Raw genomic sequence first — 20,331 nt, 5'->3', positions numbered from 1 at the left:
CCCGTTTGACAAATTTATGAAGGGAGCCAACAGTCACCGTAACCAAGGTGCATAGAGGAACGCTAATTTTTTGTGTTATGCTTATCAGTGGGATAATAATATTTAGATTAATAAATCGTTTAAAGAAAATTGCTTATAAAGCAGCAGAAAAACAACCATGCCGCCGGTGGGATCCGAACCCACGACCTCCGAATATCGCGTCCGGTGCTCTTACCAACTGAGCTACGGCGACGGCTGTCCAATCTGCTGCTCTCGTGGCTATTTATGTTTACTGGGTGTAAGCGAGCCTTGAGAGTGTTCACCAGCGCCACCCTCGACCATAGCGGCGGACGTAGCACGTCCTGTAATACCGCGAGCGTGCCGTAGAACGTCATCTAACGGCGAGGGCGGAAACTGTGCGAGAGCCCTCTTATGCTACCTATGGCATCAAGACTGCCTGAACCGAGACCCTCGTTAAGCTATTAGCAGACAAGTTAAATCAAATGAGGGGCCCGTTTGACAAATTTATGAAGGGAGCCAACAGTGACCGAAACCAAGGTGCATAGAGGAACGCTAATTTTTTGTGTTATGCTTATCAGTGGGATAAAAATATTTAGATTAATAAATCGCTTAAAGAAAATTGCTTATAAAGCAGCAGAAAAACAACCATGCCGCCGGTGGGATCCGAACCCACGACCTCCGAATATCGCGTCCGGTGCTCTTACCAACTGAGCTACGGCGACGGCTGTCCAATCTGCTGCTCTCGTGGCTATTTATGTTTACTGGGTGTAAGCGAGCCTTGAGAGTGTTCACCAGCGCCACCCTCGACCATAGCGGCGGACGTAGCACGTCCTGTAATACCGCGAGCGTGCCGTAGAACGTCATCTAACGGCGAGGGCGGAAACTGTGCGAGAGCCCTCTTATGCTACCTATGGCATCAAGACTGCCTGAACCGAGACCCTCGTTAAGCTATTAGCAGACAAGTTAAATGGAATGAGGGGCCCGTTTGACAAATTTATGAAGGGAGCCAACAGTCACCGAAACCAAGGCGCATAGGGGAACGTTAATTTTTTTTTTGTGTTATGCTTATCAGTGGGATAATAATACTTAGATTAATAAATCGCTTAAAGAAAATTACTTATAAAGCAGCAGGAAAACACCCATGCCGACGGTGGGATCCGAACCCACGACCTCCGAATATCGCGTCCGGTGCTCTTACCAACTGAGCTACGGCGACGGCTGTCCAATCTGCTGCTCTCGTGGGTATTTATGTTTACTGGGTGTAAGCGAGCCTTGAGAGTGTTCGACAGGCCACCCTCGACCATAGCGGCGAACGTAGCACGTCCTGTAATACCGCGAGCGTGAGGTAGAACGTCATCTACCGACGAGGGCGGAAACTGTGGGAGAGCCCTCTTAAGCTACCTATGGCATCAAGACTGCCAGAACCGAGACCCTCGTTAAGCTATTAGCAGACAAGTTAAATGAAATGAGGGGCCCGTTTGACAAATGTATGAAGGGAGCCAACAGTCACCGAAACCAAGGTGCATAGGGGAACGTTAATTTTTTTTGTGTTATGCTTATCAGTGGGATAGTAATACTTAGATTAATAAATCGCCTAAACAAAATTACTTATAAAGCAGCAGAAAAACAACCATGCCGCCGGTGGGATCCGAACCCGCGACCTCCGAATATCGCGTCCGGTGCTCTTACCAACTGAGCTACGGCGACGGCTGTCCAATCTGCTGCTCTCGTGGGTATTTATGTTTACTGGGTGTAAGCGAGCCTTGAGAGTGTTCACCAGCGCCACCCTCGACCATAGCGGCGGACGTAGCACGTCCTGTAATACCGCGAACGTGACGTAGAACGTCATCTAACGGCGCGGGCGGAAACTGTGCGAGAGCCCTCTTATGCTACCTATGGCATCAAGGCTGCCAGAACCGAGACCCTCGTTAAGCTATTAGCAGACAAGTTAAATGAAATGAGGGGCCCGTTTGACAAATTCATGAAGGGAGCCAACAGTCACCGAAACCAAGGTGCATAGGGGAACGTTAATTTTTTTGTGTTATGCTTATCAGTGGGATAATAATACTTAGATTAATAAATCGCTTAAACAAATTTACTTATAAAGCAGCAGAAAAACAACCATGCCGCCGGTGGGATCCGAACCCGCAGCTCCGAATATCGCGTCCGGTGCTTTTACCAACTGAGCTACAGCGACGGCTCTCCAATATGCTGCTCTCGTGGGTATTTATTTTTACTGGGTGTAAGCGAGCGTTGAGAGTGTTCACCAGCGCCACCATCGACTATGGCGGCGGACGTAGAACGTCCTGTAATACCGTGAGCGTGACGTAGAACGTCATCTAACGGCGAGGGCGGAAACTGTGCGAGAGCCCTCTTATGCTAGCTATGGCATCAAGACCGCCAGAACCGAGACCCTCGTTAAGCTATTAGCAGACAAGTTAAATGAAATGAGGGGCCCGTTTGACAAATGTATGAAGGGAGCCAACAGTCACCGAAACCAAGGTGCATAGAGGAACGTTAATTTTTTTTATGTGTTATGCTTATCAGTGGGATAATAATACTTAGATTAATAAATCGCCTAAAGAAAATTACTTATAAAGCAGCAGAAAAACAACCATGCCGCCGGTGGGATCCGAACCCACGACCTCCGAATATCGCGTCCGGTGCTCTTACCAACTGAGCTACGGCGACGGCTGTCCAATCTGCTGCTCTCGTGGGTATTTATGTTTACTGGGTGTAAGCGAGCCTTGAGAGTGTTCACAAGCGCCACCCTCGACCATAGCGGCGGACGTAGCACATCCTGTAACACCGCGAGCGTGACGTTGAACGTCATCTAACGGCGAGGGCGGAAACTGTGCGAGAGCCCTCTTATGCTACCTATGGCATCAAGACTGCCAGAACCGAGACACTCGTTAAGCTATTAGCAGACAAGTTAAAGGAAATGAGGGGCCCGTTTGACAATTTTATGAAGGGAGCCAACAGTCACCGAAACCAAGGTGCATAGAGGAACGCTAATTTTTTTGTGTTATGCTTATCAGTGGGATAATAATATTTAGATTAATAAATCGCTTAAAGAAAATTGCTTATAAAGCAGCAGAAAAACAACCATGCCGCCGGTGGGATCCGAACCCACGACCTCCGAATATCGCGTCCGGTGCTCTTACCAACTGAGCTACGGCGACGGCTGTCCAATCTGCTGCTCTCGTGGCTATTTATGTTTACTGGGTGTAAGCGAGCCTTGAGAGTGTTCACCAGCGCCACCCTCGACCATAGCGGCGGACGTAGCACGTCCTGTAATACCGCGAGCGTGCCGTAGAACGTCATCTAACGGCGAGGGCGGAAACTGTGCGAGAGCCCTCTTATGCTACCTATGGCATCAAGACTGCCTGAACCGAGACCCTCGTTAAGCTATTAGCAGACAAGTTAAATCAAATGAGGGGCCCGTTTGACAAATTTATGAAGGGAGCCAACAGTCACCGAAACCAAGGTGCATAGGGGAACGTTAATTTTTTTTTATGTGTTATGCTTATCAGTGGGATAATAATACTTAGATTAATAAATCGCCTAAAGAAAATTACTTATAAAGCAGCAGAAAAACAACCATGCCGCCGGTGGGATCCGAACCCACGACCGCCGAATATCGCGTCCGGTGCTCTTACCAACTGAGCTACGACGACGGCTGTCCAATATGCTGCTCTCGTGGGTATTTATGTTTACTGGGTGTAAGCGAGCCTTGAGAGTGTTCACAAGCGCCACCCTCGACCATAGCGGCGGACGTAGCACATCCTGTAACACCACGAGCGTGACGTAGAACGTCATCTAACGGCGAGGGCGGAAACTGTGCGAGAGCCCTCTTATGCTACCTATGGCATCAAGACTGCCAGAACCGAGACACTCGTTAAGCTATTAGCAGACAAGTTAAAGGAAATGAGGGGCCCGTTTGACAAATTTATGAAGGGAGCCAACAGTCTCCGAAACCAAGGTGCATAGAGGAACGCTAATTTTTTGTGTTATGCTTATCAGTGGGATAATAATATTTAGATTAATAAATCGCTTAAAGAAAATTGCTTATAAAGCAGCAGAAAAACAACCATGCCGCCGGTGGGATCCGAACCCACGACCACCGAATATCGCGTCCGGTGCTCTTACCAACTGAGCTACGGCGACGGCTGTCCAATCTGCTGCTCTCGTGGCTATTTATGTTTACTGGGTGTAAGCGAGCCTTGAGAGTGTTCACCAGCGCCACCCTCGACCATAGCGGCGGACGTAGCACGTCCTGTAATACCGCGAGCGTGCCGTAGAACGTCATCTAACGGCGAGGGCGGAAACTGTGCGAGAGCCCTCTTATGCTACCTATGGCATCAAGACTGCCTGAACCGAGACCCTCGTTAAGCTATTAGCAGACAAGTTAAATCAAATGAGGGGCCCGTTTGACAAATTTATGAAGGGAGCCAACAGTCACCGAAACCAAGGTGCATAGGGGAACGTTAATTTTTTTTTATGTGTTATGCTTATCAGTGGGATAATAATACTTAGATTAATAAATCGCCTAAAGAAAATTACTTATAAAGCAGCAGAAAAACAACCATGCCGCCGGTGGGATCCGAACCCACGACCGCCGAATATCGCGTCCGGTGCTCTTACCAACTGAGCTACGACGACGGCTGTCCAATATGCTGCTCTCGTGGGTATTTATGTTTACTGGGTGTAAGCGAGCCTTGAGAGTGTTCACAAGCGCCACCCTCGACCATAGCGGCGGACGTAGCACATCCTGTAACACCACGAGCGTGACGTAGAACGTCATCTAACGGCGAGGGCGGAAACTGTGCGAGAGCCCTCTTATGCTACCTATGGCATCAAGACTGCCAGAACCGAGACACTCGTTAAGCTATTAGCAGACAAGTTAAAGGAAATGAGGGGCCCGTTTGACAAATTTATGAAGGGAGCCAACAGTCTCCGAAACCAAGGTGCATAGAGGAACGCTAATTTTTTGTGTTATGCTTATCAGTGGGATAAAAATATTTAGATTAATAAATCGCTTAAAGAAAATTGCTTATAAAGCAGCAGAAAAACAACCATGCCGCCGGTGGGATCCGAACCCACGACCTCCGAATATCGCGTCCGGTGCTCTTACCAACTGAGCTACGGCGACGGCTGTCCAATCTGCTGCTCTCGTGGCTATTTATGTTTACTGGGTGTAAGCGAGCCTTGAGAGTGTTCACCAGCGCCACCCTCGACCATAGCGGCGGACGTAGCACGTCCTGTAATACCGCGAGCGTGCCGTAGAACGTCATCTAACGGCGAGGGCGGAAACTGTGCGAGAGCCCTCTTATGCTACCTATGGCATCAAGACTGCCTGAACCGAGACCCTCGTTAAGCTATTAGCAGACAAGTTAAATGGAATGAGGGGCCCGTTTGACAAATTTATGAAGGGAGCCAACAGTCACCGAAAGCAAGGTGCATAGGGGAACGTTAATTTTTTTTATGTGTTATGCTTATCAGTGGGATAATAATACTTAGATTAATAAATCGCTTAAAGAAAATTACTTATAAAGCAGCAGGAAAACACCCATGCCGACGGTGGGATCCGAACCCACGACCTCCGAATATCGCGTCCGGTGCTCTTACCAACTGAGCTACGGCGACGGCTATCCAATCTGCTGCTCTCGTGGCTATTTATGTTTACTGGGTGTAAGCGAGCCTTGAGAGTGTTCACCAGCGTCACCCTCGACCATAGCGGCTGACGTAGCACGTCCTGTAATACCGCGAGCGTGCCGTAGAACGTCATCTAACGGCGAGGGCGGAAACTGTGCGAGAGCCCTCTTATGCTACCTATGGCATCAAGACTGCCTGAACCGAGACCCTCGTTAAGCTATTAGCAGACAAGTTAAATGAAATGAGGGGGCCCGTTTGACAAATTTATGAAGGGAGCCAGCAGTCACCGAAACCAAGGTGCATAGGGGAACGTTAATTTTTTTTTATGTGTTATGCTTATCAGTGGGATAATAATACTTAGATTAATAAATCGCTTAAAGAAAATTACTTATAAAGCAGCAGAAAAACAACCATGCCGACGGTGGGATCCGAACCCACGACCTCCGAATATCGCGTCCGGTGCTCTTACCAACTGAGCTACGGCGACGGCTGTCCAATCTGCTGCTCTCGTGGGTATTTATGTTTACTGGGTGTAAGCGAGCCTTGAGAGTGTTCAACAGGCCACCCTCGACCATAGCGGCGAACGTAGCACGTCCTGTAATACCGCGAGCGTGAGGTAGAACGTCATCTAACGGCGAGGGCGGAAACTGTGCGAGAACCCTCTTATGCTAGCTATGGCATCAAGACTGCCAGAACCGAGACCCTCGTTAAGCTATTAGCAGACAAGTTAAATGAAACGAGGGGCCCGTTTGACAAATGTATGTAGGGAGACAACAGTCACCGAAACCAAGGTGCATAGGGGAACGTTAATTTTTTTTATGTGTTATGCTTATCAGTGGGATAATATACTTAGATTAATAAGTCGCTTAAAGAAAATTACTTATAAAGCAGCAGAAAAATCAACAATGCCGCCGGTGGGATCCGAACCCACGACCTCCGAATAACGCGTCCGGTGCTCTTACCAACTGAGCTACGGCGACGGCTGTCCAATCTGCTGCTCTCGTGGGTATTTATGTTCACTGGGTGTAAGCGAGCCTTGAGAGTGTTCACCAGCGCCACCCTCGACCATAGCGGCGGACGTAGCACGTCCTGTAATACCGCGAGCGTGACGTAGAACGTCATCTAACAACGAGGGCGGAAACTGTGGGAGAGCCCTCTTAAGCTACCTATGGCATCAAGACTGCCAGAACCGAGACCCTCGTTAAGCTATTAGCAGACAAGTTAAATGAAATGAGGGGCCCGTTTGACAAATGTATGAAGGGAGCCAACAGTCACCGAAACCAAGGTGCATAGGGGAACGTTAATTTTTTTTATGTGTTATGCTTATCAGTGGGATAATAATACTTAGATTAATAAATCGCTTAAAGAAAATTACTTATAAAGCAGCAGAAAAACAACCATGCCACCGGCGGGATCCGAACCCACGACCTCCGAATATCGCCTCCGGTGCTCTTACCAACTGAGCTACGGCGACGGCTGTCCAATCTGCTGCTCTCGTGGGTATTTATGTTTACTGGGTGTAAGCGAGCGTTGAGAGTGTTCACCAGCGCCACCCTCGACCATGGCTGCGGACGTAGAACGTCCTGTAATACCGCGAGCGTGACGTAGAACGTCATCTAACGGCGAGGGCGGAAACTGCGAGAGCCCTCTTATGCTACCTATGGCATCAAGACTGCCAGAGCCGAGACCCTCGTTAAGCTATTTGCAGACAAGTTAAATGAAATGAGGGGCCCGTTAGAGAAATTTATGAAGGGAGCCAACAGTCACCGAAACCAAGGTGCATAGGGGAACGTTAATTTTTTTTATGTGTTATGCTTATCAGTGGGATAATAATACTTAGATTAATAAATCGCTTAAAGAAAATTACTTATAAAGCAGCAGAAAACCAACCATGCCGCCGGTGGGATCCGAACCCACGACCTCCGAATATCGCGTCCGGTGCTCTTACCAACTGAGCTACGGCGACGGCTGTCCAATCTGCTGCTCTCGTGGGTATTTATGTTTACTGGGTGTAAGCGAACCTTGAGAGTGTTCACCAGCGCCACCCTCGACCATACCGGCGGACGTAGTACGTCCTGTAATACCGCGAGCGTGACGTAGAACGTCATCTAAAGGCGAGGGCGGAAACTGTGCGAGAGCCCTCTTATGCTACCTATGGCATCAAGACTGCCAGAACCGAGACCCTCGTTAAGCTATTATCAGAGAAGTTAAATAAAATGAGGGGCCCGTTTGACAAATTTATGAAGGGAGCCAACAGTCACCGAAACCAAGGTGCATAGGGGAGCCTTAATTTTTTTTATGTGTTATGCTTATCAGTGGGATAATAATACTTAGATTAATAAATCGTTTAAAGAAAATTACTTATAAAGCAGCAGAAAAACAACCATGCCGCCGGTGGGATCCGAACCCACGACCTCCGAATATCGCGTCCGGTGCTCTTACCAACTGAGCTATGGCGACGGCTGTCCAATCTGCTGCTCTCGTGGGTATTTATGTTTACTGGGTGTAAGCGAGCCTTGAGAGTGTTCCCCAGCGCTACCCTCGACCATAGCGGCGGACGTAGCACGTCCTGTAATACCGCGAGCGTGCCGTAGAACGTCATCTAACGGCGAGGGCGGAAACTGTGCGAGAGCCCTCTTATGCTACCTATGGCATCAAGGCTGCCTGAACCGAGACCCTCGTTAAGCTATTAGCAGACAAGTTAAATGAAATGAGGGGCCCGTTTGACAAATGTATGAAGGGAGCCAACAGTCACCGAAACCAAGGTGCATAGGGGAACGTTAATTTTTTTTGTGTTATGCTTATCAGTGGGATAATAATACTTAGATTAATAAATCGCTTAAACAAAATTACTTATAAAGCAGCAGAAAAACAACCATGCCGCCGGTGGGATCCGAACCCACACCTCCGAATATCGCGTCCGGTGCTTTTACCAAATGAGCTACGGCGACGGCTCTCCAATCTGCTGCTCTCGTGGGTATTTATGTTTACTGGGTGTAAGCGAGCGTTGAGAGTGTTCACCAGCGCCACCCTCGACCATGGCGGCGGACGTAGAACGTCCTGTAATACCGCGAGCGTGACGTAGAACGTCATCTAACGGCGAGGGCGGAAACTGTGCCAGAGCCCTCTTATGCTACCTATGGCATCAAGACTGCCAGAACGAAGACCCTCGTTAAGCTATTAGCAGACAAGTTAAATGAAATGAGGGGCCCGTTTGAGAAATTTATGAAGGGAGCCAACAGTCACCGAAACCAAGGTGCATAGGGGAACGTTAATTTTTTTTATGTATTATGCTTATCAGTGGGATAATAATACTTAGATTAATAAATCGCTTAAAGAAAATTACTTATAAAGCAGCAGAAAACCAACCATGCCGCCGGTGGGATCCGAACCCACGACCTCCGAATATCGCGTCCGGTGCTCTTACCAACTGAGCTACGGCGACGGCTGTCCAATCTGCTGCTCTCGTGGGTATTTATGTTTACTGGGTGTAAGCGAGCCTTGAGAGTGTTCACCAGCGCCACCCTCGACCATACCGGCGGACGTAGTACGTCCTGTAATACCGCGAGCGTGACGTAGAACGTCATCTAAAGGCGAGGGCGGAAACTGTGCGAGAGCCCTCTTATGCTACCTATGGCATCAAGACTGCCAGAACCGAGACCCTCGTTGAGCTATTATCAGAGAAGTTAAATAAAATGAGGGGCCCGTTTGACAAATTTATGAAGGGAGCCAACAGTCACCGAAACCAAGGTGCATAGGGGAGCCTTAATTTTTTTGTGTTATGCTTATCAGTGGGATAATAATACTTAGATTAATAAATTGGTTAAACAAAATTATTTATAAAGAGCAGAAAAACAACCATGCCGCCGGTGGGATCCGAACCCACACTTCCGAATATCGCGTCCGGTGCTTTTACCAAATGAGCTACGGCGACGGCTCTCCAATCTGCTGCTCTCGTGGGTATTTATGTTTACTGGGTGTAAGCGAGCGTTGAGAGTGTTCACCAGCGCCACCCTCGACCATGGCGGCGGACGTAGAACGTCCTGTAATACCGCGAGCGTGACGTAGAACGTAATCTAACGGCGAGGGCGGAAACTGTGCCAGAGCCTTCTTATGCTTCCTATGGCATCAAGACTGCCAGAACCAAGACCCTCGTTAAGCTATTAGCAGACAAGTTAAATGAAATGAGGGGCCCGTTTGAGAAATTTATGAAGGGAGCCAACAGTCACCGAAACCAAGGTGCATAGGGGAACGTTAATTTTTTTTATGTATTATGCTTATCAGTGGGATAATAATACTTAGAATAATAAATCGCTTAAAGAAAATTACTTATAAAGCAGCAGAAAAACTACCATGCCGCCGGTGGGATCCGAACCCACGACCTCCGAATATCGCGTCCGGTGCTCTTACCAACTGAGCTACGGCGACGGCTGTCCAATCTGCTGCTCTCGTGGGTGTTTATGTTTACTGGGTGTAAGCGAGCCTTGAGAGTGTTCAACAGGCCACCCTCGACCATAGCGGTGAACGTAGCACGTCCTGTAATACCGCGAGCGTGAGGTAGAACGTCATCTAACGGCGAGGGCGGAAACTGTGCGAGAACCCTCTTATGCTAGCTATGGCATCAAGACTGCCAGAACCGAGACCCTCGTTAGGCTATTAGCAGACAAGTTAAATGAAATGAGGGGCCCGTTTGACAAATGTATGAAGGGAGCCAACAGTCACCGAAACCAAGGTGCATAGGGGAACGTTAATTTTTTTTTATGTGTTATGCTTATCAGTGGGATAATAATACTTAGATTATTAAGTCGCTTAAAGAAAATTACTTATAAAGCAGCAGAAAAAACAACAATGCCGCCGGTGGGATCCGAACCCACGACCTCCGAATATCGCGTCCGGTGCTCTTACCAACTGAGCTACGGCGACGGCTGTCCAATCTGCTGCTCTCGTGGGTATTTATGTTTACTGGGTGTAAGCGAGCCTTGAGAGTGTTCACCAGCGCCACCCTCGACCATACCGGCGAACGTAGCACGTCCTGTAATACCGCGAGCGTGACGTAGAACGTAATCTAAAGGCGAGGGCGGAAACTGTGCGAGAGCCCTCTTATGCTACCTATGGCATTAAGGCTGCCAGAACCGAGACCCTCGTTAAGCTATTAGCAGACAAGTTTAATGAAATGAGGGGCCCGTTTGACAAATTTATGAAGGGAGCCAACAGTCACCGAAACCAAGGTGCATAGGGGAACGTTAATTTTTTTTTTATGTGTTATGCTTATCAGTGGGATACTAATACTTAGATTAATAAATCGCCTAAAGAAAATTACTTATAAAGCAGCAGAAAAACAACCATGCCGCCGGTGGGATTCGAACCCACGACCTCCGAATATCGCGTCCGGTGCTCTTACCAACTGAGCTACGGCGACGGCTGTCCAATCTGCTGCTCTCGTGGGTATTTATGTTTACTGGGTGTAAGCGAGCCTTGAGAGTGTTCACCAGCGCCACCCTCGACCATAGCGGCGGACGTAGCACGTCCTGTAATACCGCGAGCGTGATGTAGAACGTCATCTAACGGCGAGGGCGGAAACTGTGCGAGAGCCCTCTTATACTACCTATGGCATCAAGACTGCCAGAACCGAGACCCTCGTTAAGCTATTTGCAGACAAGTTAAATGAAATGAGGGGCCCGTTTGAGAAATTTATGAAGGGAGCCAACAGTCACCGAAACCAAAGTGCATTGGGGAACGTTAATTTTTGTTATGTGTTATGCTTATCAGTGGGATAATAATACTTAGATTAATAAATCGCTTAAAGAAAATTACTTATAAAGCAGAAGAAAACCAACCATGCCGCCGGTGGGATCCGAACCCACGACCTCCGAATATCGCGTCCGGTGCTCTTACCAACTGAGCTACGGCGACGGCTGTCCAATCTGCTGCTCTCGTGGGTATTTATGTTTACTGGGTGTAAGCGAGCCTTGAGAGTGTTCACCAGCGCCACCCTCGACCATACCGGCGAACGTAGCACGTCCTGTAATACCGCGAGCGTGACGTAGAACGTCATCTAAAGGCGAGGGCGGAAACTGTGCGAGAGCCCTCTTATGCTACCTATGGCATCAAGACTGCCAGAACCGAGACCCTCGTTAAGCTATTAGCAGACAAGTTAAATAAAATGAGGGGCCCGTTTGACAAATTTATGAAGGGAGCCAACAGTCACCGAAACCAAGGTGCATAGGGGAGCCTTAATTTTTTTTATGTGTTATGCTTATCAGTGGGATAATAATATTTAGATTAATAAATCGCTTAAAGAAAATTACTTATAAAGCAGCAGAAAAAACCATGCCGCCGGTGGGATCCGAACACACGACCTCCGAATAGCGCGTCCGGTGCTCTTACCAACTGAGCTACGGCGACGGCTGTCCAATCTGCTGCTCTCGTGGGTATTTATGTTTACTGGGTGATAGCGAGCCTTGAGAGTTTTCACAAGCACCACCGTCGACCATAGTGGCGGACGTAGCACGTCCTGTAACACCGCGAGCGTGACGTAGAACGTCATCTAACGGCGAGGGCGGAAACTGTGCGAGAGCCCTCTTATGCTACCTATGGCATCAAGACTGCCAGAACCGAGACACTCGTTAAGCTATTAGCAGACAAGTTAAAGGAAATGAGGGGCCCGTTTGACAAATTTATGAAGGGAGCCAACAGTCACCGAAACCAAGGTGCATAGAGGAACGCTATTTTTTTGTGTTATGCTTATCAGTGGGATAATATTACTTAGAATAATAAATCGTTTAAAGAAAATTACTTATAAAGCAGCAGAAAAACAACCATGCCGCCGGTGGGATCCGACCCCATGACCTCCGAATATCGCGTCCGGTGCTCTTACCAACTGAGCTACGGCGACGGCTGTCCAATCTGCTGCTCTCGTGGGTATTTATGTTTACTGGGTGTAAGCGAGCCTTGAGAGTGTTCACCAGCGCCACCCTCGACCATAGCGGCGGACGTAGCACGTCCTGTAATACCGCGAGCGTGATGTAGAACGTCATCTAACGGCGAGGGCGGAAACTGTGCGAGAGCCCTCTTATGCTACCTATGGCATCAAGACTGCCAGAACCGAGACCCTCGTTAAGCTATTTGCAGACAAGTTAAATGAAATGAGGGGCCCGTTTGAGAAATTTATGAAGGAAGCCAACAGTCACTGAAACCAAGGTGCATTGGGGAACGTTAATTTTTTTTATGTGTTATGCTTATCAGTGGGATAATAATACTTAGATTAATAAATCGCTTAAAGAAAATTACTTATAAAGCAGCAGAAAACCAACCATGCCGCCGGTCGGATCCGAACCCACGACCTCCGAATATCGCGTCCGGTGCTCTTACCAACTGAGCTACGGCGACGGCTGTCCAATCAGCTGCTCTCGTGGGTATTTATGTTTACTGGGTGTAAGCGAGCCTTGAGAGTGTTCACCAGCGCCACCCTCGACCATACCGGCGAACGTAGCACGTCCTGTAATACCGCGAGCGTGACGTAGAACGTCATCTAAAGGCGAGGGCGGAAACTGTGCGAGAGCCCTCTTATGCTACCTATGGCATCAAGACTGCCAGAACCGAGACCCTCGTTAAGCTATTAGCAGACAAGTTAAATAAAATGAGGGGCCCGTTTGACAAATTTATGAAGGGAGCCAACAGTCACCGAAACCAAGGTGCATAGGGGAGCCTTAATTTTTTTTATGTGTTATGCTTATCAGTGGGATAATAATACTTAGATTAATAAATCGCTTAAAGAAAATTACTTATAAAGCAGCAGAAAAAACCATGCCGCCGGTGGGATCCGAACACACGACCTCCGAATAGCGCGTCCGGTGCTCTTACCAACTGAGCTACGGCGACGGCTGTCCAATCTGCTGCTCTCGTGGGTATTTATGTTTACTGGGTGATAGCGAGCCTTGAGAGTGTTCACAAGCACCACCCTCGACCATAGTGGCGGACGTAGCACGTCCTGTAACACCGCGAGCGTGACGTAGAACGTCATCTAACGGCGAGGGCGGAAACTGTGCGAGAGCCCTCTTATGCTACCTATGGCATCAAGACTGCCAGAACCGAGACACTCGTTAAGCTATTAGCAGACAAGTTAAAGGAAATGAGGGGCCCGTTTGACAAATTTATGAAGGGAGCCAACAGTCACCGAAACCAAGGTGCATAGAGGAACGCTATTTTTTTTTGTGTTATGCTTATCAGTGGGATAATATTACTTAGAATAATAAATCGTTTAAAGAAAATTACTTATAAAGCAGCAGAAAAACAACCATGCCGCCGGTGGGATCCGACCCCATGACCTCCGAATATCGCGTCCGGTGCTCTTACCAACTGAGCTACGGCGACGGCTGTCCAATCTGCTGCTCTCGTGGGTATTTATGTTTACTGGGTGTAAGCGAGCCTTGAGAGTGTTCACCAGCGCCACCCTCGACCATAGCGGCGGACGTAGCACGTCCTGTAATACCGCGAAAGTGACGTAGAACGTCATCTAACGGCGCGGGCGGAAACTGTGCGAGAGCCCTCTTATGCTACCTATGGCATCAAGGCTGCCAGAACCGAGACCCTCGTTAAGCTATTAGCAGACAAGTTAAATGAAATGAGGGGCCCGTTTGACAAATTTATGAAGGGAGCCATCAGTCACCGAAACCAAGGTGCATAGGAGAACGTTAATTTTTTTTTATGTGTTATGCTTATCAGTGGGATAATAATACTTAGATTAATAAATCGCTTAAAGAAAATTACTTATAAAGCAGCAGAAAAACAACCATGCCGACGGTGGGATCCGAACCCACGACCTCCGAATATCGCGTCCGGTGCTCTTACCAACTGAGCTACGGCGACGGCTGTCCAATCTGCTGCTCTCGTGGGTATTTATGTTTACTGGGTGTAAGCGAGCCTTGAGAGTGTTCACCAGCGCCACCCTCGACCATAGCGGCGGACGTAGCACGTCCTGTAATACCGCGAGCGTGCCGTAGAACGTCATCTAACGGCGAGGGCGGAAACTGTGCAAGAGCCCTCTTATGCTACCTATGGCATCAAGACTGCCTGAACCGAGACCCTCGTTAAGCTATTAGCAGACAAGTTAAATGGAATGAGGGGCCCGTTTGACAAATTTATGAAGGGAGCCAACAGTCACCGAAACCAAGGTGCATACGGGAACGTTAATTTTTTTTATGTGTTATGCTTATCAGTGTTATAATAATACTTAGATTAATAAATCGCTTAAAAAAAATTACTTATAAAGCAGCAGAAAAACACCCATGCCGACGGTGGGATCCGAACCCACGACCTCCGATTATCGCGTCCGGTGCTCTTACCAACTGAGCTACGGCGACGGCTGTCCAATCTGCTGCTCTCGTGGGTATTTATGTTTACTGGGTGATAGCGAGCCTTGAGAGTGTTCACAAGCACCACCCTCGACCATAGTGGCGGACGTAGCACGTCCTGTAACACCACGAGCGTGACGTAGAACGTCATCTAACGGCGAGGGCGGAAACTGTGCGAGAGCCCTCTTATGCTACCTATGGCATCAAGACTGCCAGAACCGAGACACTCGTTAAGCTATTAGCAGACAAGTTAAAGGAAATGAGGGGCCCGTTTGACAAATTTATGAAGGGAGCCAACAGTCACCGAAACCAAGGTGCATAGAGGAACGCTAATGTTTTTGTGTTATGCTTATCAGTGGGATAATAATACTTAGAATAATAAATCGTTTAAAGAAAATTACTTATAAAGCAGCAGAAAAACAACCATGCCGCCGGTGGGATCCGACCCCACGACCTCCGAATATCGCGTCCGGTGCTCTTACCAACTGAGCTACGGCGACGGCTGTCCAATCTGCTGCTCTCGTGGCTATTTATGTTTACTGGGTGTAAGCGAGCCTTGAGAGTGTTCACCAGCGCCACCCTCGACCATAGCGGCGGACGTAGCACGTCCTGTAATACCGCGAACGTGACGTATAACGTCATCTAACGGCGAGGGCGGAAACTGTGCGAGAGCCCTCTTATGCTACCTATGGCATGAAGACTGCCTGAACCGAGACCCTCGTTAAGCTATTAGCAGACAAGTTAAATGAAATGAGGGGCCCGTTTGACAAATGTATGAAGGGAGCCAACAGTCACCGAAACCAAGGTGCATAGGGGAACGTTAATTTTTTTATGTGTTATGCGCTATCAGTGGGATAATAATACTTAGATTAATAAGTCGCTTAAAGAAAATTACTTATAGAGCAGCAGAAAAAACAACAATGCCGCCGGTGGGATCCGAACCCACGACCTCCGAATATCGCCTCCGGTGCTCTTACCAACTGAGCTACGGCGACGGCTGTCCAATCTGCTGCTCTCGTGGGTATTTATGTTTACTGGGTGTAAGCGAGCCTTGAGAGTGTTCACCAGCGCCACCCTCGACCATAGCGGCGGACGTAGCACGTCCTGTAATACCGCGAGCGTGACGTAGAACGTCATCTAACAACGAGGGCAGAAACTGTGGGAGAGCCCTCTTAAGCTACCTATGGCATCAAGACTGCCAGAACCGAGACCCTCGTTAAGCTATTAGCAGACAAGTTAAATGAAATGAGGGGCCCGTTTGACAAATGTATGAAGGGAGCCAACAGTCACCGAAACCAAGGTGCATAGGGGAACGTTAATTTTTTTTGTGTTATGCTTATCAGTGGGATAGTAATACTTAGATTAATAAATCGCTTAAACAAAATTACTTATAAAGCAGCAGAAAAACAACCATGCCGCCGGTGGGATCCGAACCCGCGACCTCCGAATATCGCGTCCGGTGCTCTTACCAACTGAGCTACGGCGACGGCTGTCCAATCTGCTGCTCTCGTGGGTATTTATGTTTACTGGGTGTAAGCGAGCCTTGAGAGTGTTCACCAGCGCCACCCTCGACCATAGCGGCGGACGTAGCACGTCCTGTAATACCGCGAACGTGACGTAGAACGTCATCTAACGGCGCGGGCGGAAACTGTGCGAGAGCCCTCTTATGCTACCTATGGCATCAAGACTGCCAGAACCGAGACACTCGTTAAGCTATTAGCAGACAAGTTAAAGGAAATGAGGGGCCCGTTTGACAAATTTATGAAGGGAGCCAACAGTCACCGTAACCAAGGTACATAGAGGAACGCTAATTTTTTTGTGTTATGCTTATCAGTGGGATAATAATATTTAGATTATTAAATCGTTTAAAGAAAATTACTTATAACGCAGCAGAAAAACAACCATGCCGCCGGTGGGATCCGAACCCACGACCTCCGAATATCGCGTCCGGTGCTCTTACCAACTGAGCTACGGCGACGGCTATCCAATCTGCTGCTCTCGTGGCTATTTATGTTTACTGCGTGTAAGCGATCCTTGAGAGTGTTCACCAGCGCCACCCTCGACCATAGCGGCGGACGTAGCACGTCCTGTAATACCGCGAACGTGACGTATAACGTCATCTAACGGCGAGGGCGGAAACTGTGCGTGAGCCCTCTTATGCTACCTATGGCATTAAGGCTGCCAGAACCGAGACCCTCGTTAAGCTATTAGCAGACAAGTTAAATGAAATGAGGGGCCCGTTTGACAAATTTATGAAGGGAGCCAACAGTCACCGAAACCAAGGTGCATAGAGGAACGCTAATTTTTTTGTGTTATGCTTATCAGTGGGATAATATTATTTAGATTAATAAATCGCTTAAAGAAAATTACTTATAAAGCAGCAGAAAAACAACCATGCCGACGGTGGGATCCGAACCCACGACCTCCGAATATCGCGTCCGGTGCTCTTACCAACTGAGCTACGGCGACGGCTGTCCAATCTGCTGCTCTCGTGGGTATTTATGTTTACTGGGTGTAAGCGAGCCTTGAGAGTGTTCACCAGCGCCACCCTCGACCATAGCGGCGGACGTAGCACGTCCTGTAATACCGCGAGCGTGCCGTAGAACGTCATCTAACGGCGAGGGCGGAAACTGTGCAAGAGCCCTCTTATGCTACCTATGGCATCAAGACTGCCTGAACCGAGACCCTCGTTAAGCTATTAGCAGACAAGTTAAATGGAATGAGGGGCCCGTTTGACAAATTTATGAAGGGAGCCAACAGTCACCGAAACCAAGGTGCATAGGGGAACGTTAATTTTTTTATGTGTTATGCTTATCAGTGGGATAATAATACTTAGATTAATAAATCGCTTAAAAAAATTACTTATAAAGCAGCAGAAAAACACCCATGCCGACGGTGGGATCCGAACCCACGACCTCCGAATATCGCGTCCGGTGCTCTTACCTACTGAGCTATGGCGACGGCTGTCCAATCTGCTGCTCTCGTGGGTATTTATGTTTACTGGGTGTAAGCGAGCCTTGAGAGTGTTCAACAGGCCACCCTCGACCATAGCGGCGAACGTAGCACGTCCTCTAATACCGCGAGCGTGAGGTAGAACGTCATCTACCGACGAGGGCGGAAACTGTGCGAGAACCCTCTTATGCTAGCTATGGCATCAAGACTGCCAGAACCGAGACCCTCGTTAAGCTATTAGCAGACAAGTTAAATGAAATGAGGGGCCCATTTGACAAATTTATGAAGGGAGCCAACAGTCACCGAAACCAAGGTGCATAGGGGAACGTTAATTTTTTTTATGTGTTATGCTTATCAGTGGGATAATAATACTTAGATTAATAAATCGCCTAAAGAAAATTACTTATAAAGCAGCAGAAAAACAACCATGCCGCCGGTGGGATCCGAACCCACGACCTCCGAATATCGCGTCCGGTGCTCTTACCAACTGAGCTACGGCGACGGCTGTCCAATCTGCTGCTCTCGTGGGTATTTATGTTTACTGGGTGTAAGCGAGCCTTGAGAGTGTTCACAAGCGGCACCCTCGACCATAGCGGCGGACGTAGCACATCCTGTAACACCGCGAGCGTGACGTAGAACGTCATCTAACGGCGAGGGCGGAAACTGTGCGAGAGCCCTCTTATTCTACCTATGGCATCAAGACTGCCAGAACCGAGACACTCGTTAAGCTATTAGCAGACAAGTTAAAGGAAATGAGAGGCCCGTTTGACAAATTTATGAAGGGAGCCAACAGTCACCGAAACCAAGGTGCATAGAGGAACGCTAATTTTTTTGTGTTATGCTTATCAGTGGGATAATAATATTTAGATTAATAAATCGTTTAAAGAAAATTGCTTATAAAGCAGCAGAAAAACAGCCATGCCGCCGGTGGGATCCGAACCCACGACCTCCGAATATCGCGTCCGGTGCTCTTACCAACTGAGCTACGGCGACGGCTGTCCAATCTGCTGCTCTCGTGGCTATTTATGTTTACTGGGTGTAAGCGAGCCTTGAGAGTGTTCACCAGCGCCACCCTCGACCATAGCGGCGGACGTAGCACGTCCTGTAATACCGCGAGCGTGCCGTAGAACGTCATCTAACGGCGAGGGCGGAAACTGTGCGAGAGCCCTCTTATGCTACCTATGGCACCAAGACTGCCTGAACCGAGACCCTCGTTAAGCTATTAGCAGACAAGTTAAATGAAATGAGGGGCCCGTTTGACAAATTTATGAAGGGAGCCAACAGTCACCGAAACCAAGGTGCATAGGGGAACGTTAATTTTTTTTGTGTTATGCTTATCAGTGGGATAATAATACTTAGATTAATAAATCGCTTAAAGAAAATTACTTATAAAGCAGCAGAAAAACAACCATGCCGACGGTGGGATCCGAACCCACGACCTCCGAATATCGCGTCCGGTGCTCTTACCAACTGAGCTACGGCGACGGCTGTCCAATCTGCTGCTCTCGTGGGTATTTATGTTTACTGGGTGTAAGCGAGCCTTGAGAGTGTTCAACAGGCCACCCTCGACCATAGCGGCGAACGTAGCACGTCCTGTAATACCGCGAGCGTGAGGTAGAACGTCATCTAACGGCGAGGGCGGAAACTGTGCGAGAACCCTCTTATGCTAGCTATGGCATCAAGACTGCCAGAACCGAGACCCTCGTTAAGCTATTAGCAGACAAGTTAAATGAAATGAGGGGCCCGTTTGACAAATTTATGAAGGGAGCTAACAGTCTCCGAAACCAAGGTGCATAGGGGAACGTTAATTTTTTTATGTGTTATGCTTATCAGTGGGATAATAATACTTAGATTAATAAATCGCCTAAAGAAAATTGCTTATAAAGCAGCAGAAAAACAACCATGCCGCCGGTGGGATCCGAGCCCACGACCTCCGAATATCGCGTCCGGTGCTCTTACCAACTGAGCTACGGCGACGGCTGTCCAATCTGCTGCTCTCGTGGGTATTTATGTTTACTGGGTGTAAGCGAGCCTTGAGAGTGTTCACAAGCGCCACCCTCGACCATAGCGGCGGACGTAGCACATCCTGTAACACCGCGAGCGTGACGTAGAACGTCATCTAACGGCGAGGGCGGAAACTGTGCGAGAGCCCTCTTATGCTACCTATGGCATCAAGACTGCCAGAACCGAGACACTCGTTAAGCTATTAGCAGACAAGTTAAAGGAAATGAGGGGCCCGTTTGACAAATTTATGAAGGGAGCCAACAGTCACCGAAACCAAGGTGCATAGAGGAACGCTAATTTTTTTTGTGTTATGCTTATCAGTGGGATAATAATATTTAGATTAATAAATCGCTTAAAGAAAATTGCT

General features: G+C 48.3%; 1 non-coding gene across 1 annotated transcript; it reads right to left on the bottom strand.

Annotated features, from left to right (window-relative positions):
* Positions 1-11,000: 11,000 nt before the first annotated feature.
* On the bottom strand, positions 11,001-11,074 carry TRNAS-CGA (transfer RNA serine (anticodon CGA)). The gene has a single exon. It is a non-coding gene; the product is annotated as a tRNA-Ser (tRNA).
* Between the last annotated feature and the right edge of the window lie 9,257 nt (positions 11,075-20,331).

The sequence above is a fragment of the Amblyomma americanum genome, chromosome 6 (genome assembly GCF_052857255.1).
Source record: "Amblyomma americanum isolate KBUSLIRL-KWMA chromosome 6, ASM5285725v1, whole genome shotgun sequence".
Taxonomy (NCBI): domain Eukaryota; kingdom Metazoa; phylum Arthropoda; class Arachnida; order Ixodida; family Ixodidae; genus Amblyomma; species Amblyomma americanum.
Note: the sequence above shows the minus strand (reverse complement) of the source record. Positions and strands in the feature narration are given on the sequence as shown.